Genomic DNA, 5,004 nt, shown 5'->3' with positions numbered 1-5,004 from the left:
AAAAAAAAAAAAAAAAAAAAACAAAAGAAAAAGCTTTTTCTGCATCAATTGAGAGAATCATATGGTCCTTGTTTTTTAATTTGCTTATGTCATGAATTATATTTATAGATTAATGTATGTTGAACCATCCTTGAGATCCTGGGATAAAACCCACTTGGTCATGGTGTATAATTTTTTTGATGTGTTGTTGGATTCTGTTTGTTAGGATCTTGTTGAATATTTTTCACATCAATATTCATTAGTGATATCGGTCTATATTTTTATTTTCTTGTTGGGTCTTTTCCTGGTTTAGGGATCAAGGTGATGTTTGCTTCATAGAATGTGTTGGGTAGTGTTCCATCTTTTTCTATATTTTGGAAAAGATTGATTAATATAGGTACTAGTTCCTCTTTAAAGATTTGGTAGAATTCTGATTTGAAGCCTTGGCTTTCTGATGTGGTCCTTGGCTTTTCTTTTTAGGGAGATTTTGTATAGTTCATGCTATTTCAGAACTTGATATAGGCCTATTAAACATCTCCACTTCATTCTGGCTAAATCTTGGGAGATGACATGCTTCCAAGTATTGGTCAATTTCCTTCATATTTTCATATTTCTGGGAATAAAGTTTCTTGTAATATTCATTAAGGATTTTTTTAATTTCTAAGGGGTCTGTTGCTACTCCATCTTTACCATTTCTGATTGATGAGATTAGAGATTTTACTGTTTTTTTCTTGGTTAGGTTGGCCAAAGGTTTATCTATTTTATTGACTTTAACAAAAAACCAACTTTTTGATTTATTGATCTGTTGTATAATCCTTTTGTTTTCAATTTCATTTAACTCTGCTCTCATTTTGGTTATTTCCTTTCTTCTGCTAGATTTGGGATTGAAACATTCTTCCTTTTCTAGTGGCTTGAGATGTCCCATTAAGTTGTTCACTTCCTCTCTTTCTGTTCTCTCTCTCTCTCTCTCTCTCTCTTTTTTTTGTTACCAAGGGATTCTACCATATTTTTCAGATCTTTGAGGGCTGCAACCTCTTGCCTCAATGTTTCAAAATCTTTGGTCATTTTATCTTTGAAATCATTGAATTCTTGAGACAGCTTTTGAAAAATTTCTTGAGATATCTTTTGAATAATTTCTTGAAATTCTAATTCCCTACTTTCTTCCATTCTGTTAATCTTATTTGCTATCCAAGTTCTGAACTCGATTTCTGACATCTTAGCCATCTGTTTATGGATGAGGTCTTCAATTGTATCTGCCTCATTTTTCCTTGGGGGAGTTGATCTACTCTGGTTATTCAAGTTGCCAGAGTTTTTCCGCTGATTCTGCCCCATGCTGAATTTACCCTGTTTGGAGACCTTATCAGAACCATTCAGTCAGTGGCTTCCACCAGAGAAGGTGCTGCCTTCTTCTGGTTGCCCAGAGAGACAGGATGTGTCTATCATCTTGTCCCAGTTATCGGGCACTGGGGTAATGGAGGGGCAGGGGAACAGCAGTGACTGGATCAGTCCTAGTTCAGCCCTGCTGGAGAAACTGGGGGGCGGGGGCAGGGAAACAGCAGCGGTGGCACGGGGCCTGGCACACGGCCAGATTAGTCCTAGTTCAGCCCTGCTGAGGCAACTGGGGGGCAGGGGAACAGCAGCAGCTCTGCAGGGAATGCGCATGGCCAGATCAGTCCTAGTTCAGCCTCACTGAATATATTGAAATATTAATGAAAAAAGCATATAAACATGGTTTGGTAGATGAGGAAACTAAATGATAGGAAACTTATTTATTTTGTTCAAATTTGCATCAGAGAAAATCGCAAAGATGGGGGTTTAAATGTACAGCTGTCACACTGTAGATGTCCTGTTTTCAATCATTAAAGATTATACAAAATGTTTGCTTTTTACCAATTACACCTACAGTTTCTTCATACAGAACTTGAAATACATTTAAAATAAATTCCTTAATGATGTATGAACAGGAAATTGTCCCTTCTGAAGTGTCATCTAAAAAGTATGTTTTAAATTTATATGTCAAGTCCTTATTTTCTTATTGGTTGCTTTTAACTCTTGATTTCTTAATGTATAAATAGTAGGATTTAAGAGAGATGTGGAAAATTGTGTAAAACACAGAAAGAATTTTATCTACAGATGTGCCATATGTTTATGAAGACACATGGAACAAAAAAGAGAGCCACACTGTAATGTGAGCAGAGAGGATGGAGAAGGTCGTAGAGCCCCAGTGGTGGTAGGTGAAAGAGAGGGACTTGTACAATTAATAGAAGAAGATTCAATTGCCACCCCAAACTCACATTTGATGAAGCATCATTGCATAGTACATTAAAAAATTTATCAGCAAAAGTTTTAAAAACTAGTAACATTATGCAAACATCAAGACCGTGAATTTCATAAGGGCCAAAAGAGTGAATCATTGCCAATTCCAGAAATTCCTTAAAAGTATTGATGCTGACTATGGTGACATTATTTACTTTTTGGAAGTAAGACGGCTAAGTTAAAACCAAATGTTGAAAAGATTTAATGATTTGTGACATGTTATCAAGTTGTTTATGGTACCAAAAACCAAATTTGTGCCAGAACTTGATGAAAACTGGCTATGGAGTTAGCATTTTTAGTGGATTTAACTGTTGAATTTTTGTGAATTTAACTCATGAAGAGTCTTCAAGGCGAAAACCAACTTATCAACCCAATGTTTCAAACCATAACAGTGTTCCAAATGAAACTGAAATCATGGTAAGCTTAAATTAAGGTAAACTATTTTATGCATTTCAACATGTTGGCCTAACACAGACCTGAAAACAGTGAAAAATATGCACCCTTGCTTTTCAATTTGATACAAGGATTTGAAAACAGATTTCAAAATTTCCAGGAAAATAATCAATATTTTGATGCATATGACTCCATTTTCAGTAGGCATAAATATGTTACCTGCCTATTTTCAAATGGAGCTGCAATTTTACATTCAGCTTTAAAATATCTGATAATGTGTCTTTATTGGACTTTTATAGGTTCTATCTTCCCAGAAAGAAACATGTTGCTCTTCACAATCACACCTGCTGACATATTCATGTTGTTGGTTTTTGGCAGTACCTACATTTGCAAGCAACTATTTTCAACAATGAAGCACATTAAGAGTAAAATTAGAACCAAACTATCTGATGAGCATGATAAGAACTCACTGAAAATTACAACTACTCCATCAAACCAGATATGGATGCATTATTTTCTGAAATACAATGTCAAATATCCCACTAGTTTTATGTAGCCTACTTTTTTAAAACTTTCATAATAAAAATATAGTTTTGAAAAGACATTTTCTATATTAGTGATTGCATAATTAGGACCAGTGCAATGATTTTAAAAGGTTCTCTGAATGAGCTGCTACATTGTTAGGATTATTATTTTAGGACTTTTTTGCTCATCTGTGGAGATAGATATCACAAAAAATTATGCACGGACCATTTTATTATTTTATCTTATATTTTATTTGTTCATCAGCTTTCATTAGTGTTTGTGTATTTAATGTATGTTGCAAGACAAACTTCTTCCAAGCCAAAATGTTGGACATCCCTGTTTTAGAGGCTCCAATAACAGTGTGGTGCCTATCTGAGTATATTATAGCTATGTACAAGACAAACAATAAGAGGAAGCAGACCAAGGACAGAAGGCCTGTCATCAATGATCAGAAGTTGTAGAATTTAGATATCCTTGCAGGCAATTGTGATCAAAAGAGGAAGATCACATAAAAAGTTGTCTACAACATTGGGACCACAGAAAAGAAAATCCAACAAGAAAACCATTTGACTACATGAATTACAAATCCAACTAAGTAGGAGGATAATAGTAGCCCACTGAGCATCTGTGGGTTCATCATGGTCAGGTAATGGTGGGGTTTGCACATGGCAACATATCTGTCTATTGCCATGGGTACAAGCAACATTATCTCACTCCCACTCGGGAGGTGCATAAAGATCATCAAAGATCTCTGTTCTTGGAGAAAATCTGCAATCATTTTAGGGGTAGCAAAAGAATCCAGGACCATGGCCAGGAACAGTGGCTCACACTTGTAATCCTAGCACTCTAGGAGGCCAAGACAGGTGGATCGTCTGAGCTAAGGAGTTCAAGACTAGCCTTACCAAGAGCGAGACCCCATCTCTAAAAATAGCCACATGCTGTGGCTGGTGCCAGTATTCCCAGCTACTTTGGAGGCCAAGGCAAGAGGATAGGTTGAGCCCAAGACACCCTACCAATGACAACACAGTGAGACTCTGATTCAAAAAAAAAAAAAAAAAAGGAATCCAGGACCATATCGATACAGGAGAGACTGACTGATACACTGAATAGTTTTTTCCCCTTTCTGTGTTGTCAACTTTCTCCCATAATGATCAAAATAGGTGAGAATGAGGGCCAGGCGAATTAAGTTCATTGGAAGGGGATGTTGATGTGCAATTGCGCTACTCAGTCAGGGTACTAAACTTACAAGGACCCCTACTTTTGTGCAATTCTGCTGGTCAGTGATTTCCTTAATGGCCCAGAGAACTGTACTAAATAGCTGGTAGAATGCAGAATATAAGTTTCTGGGAGACATAACATTGGTATAGTGGTGACTCACAGCTGTGTTTGTATCAATGTGTGGTGGTGTCTTGCTGAGTGGAATTCATTGTTGTTGCTATTTGTTTTGTGCACTGTAAAAGGACGGCTCTGGTGGTCATTCCAGAAAAAGCTCCAAAATTGCTTCAAAAGGTGGACTAGGAATTAGTGTTGGTGCAGAGCTTCTCGAGTGGAGTACATCAATGATGACTGTGGTAGTAGTCACCAATTAGGCATATACCACATTTTTAGGATGAGTTCATGAACTTAATTGTTAGACCTCTTTGTATAAATCCATATATAATTTATTCACTCAATATTTAATATTATTCACATTAAGTGTCTCTGCTAAGATTTTAGACAAAGTGTAAAAAAGGCCATAGCCAAATATAACTGACTTTATTTCATTTTTGGTTTGTATTCATTCATTCATTT

At 36.3% G+C, this 5,004-nt stretch overlaps 1 pseudogene; it reads right to left on the bottom strand.

The window, feature by feature from the left end:
- Positions 1 to 1,995: 1,995 nt before the first annotated feature.
- LOC100946869 lies at positions 1,996 to 4,021 on the bottom strand (annotated as a pseudogene).
- Between the last annotated feature and the right edge of the window lie 983 nt (positions 4,022 to 5,004).

The sequence above is a fragment of the Otolemur garnettii genome, unplaced genomic scaffold (assembly GCF_000181295.1).
Source record: "Otolemur garnettii isolate 467f Iridium unplaced genomic scaffold, OtoGar3 scaffold00114, whole genome shotgun sequence".
Taxonomy (NCBI): Eukaryota; Metazoa; Chordata; class Mammalia; order Primates; family Galagidae; genus Otolemur; species Otolemur garnettii.
Note: the sequence above shows the minus strand (reverse complement) of the source record. Positions and strands in the feature narration are given on the sequence as shown.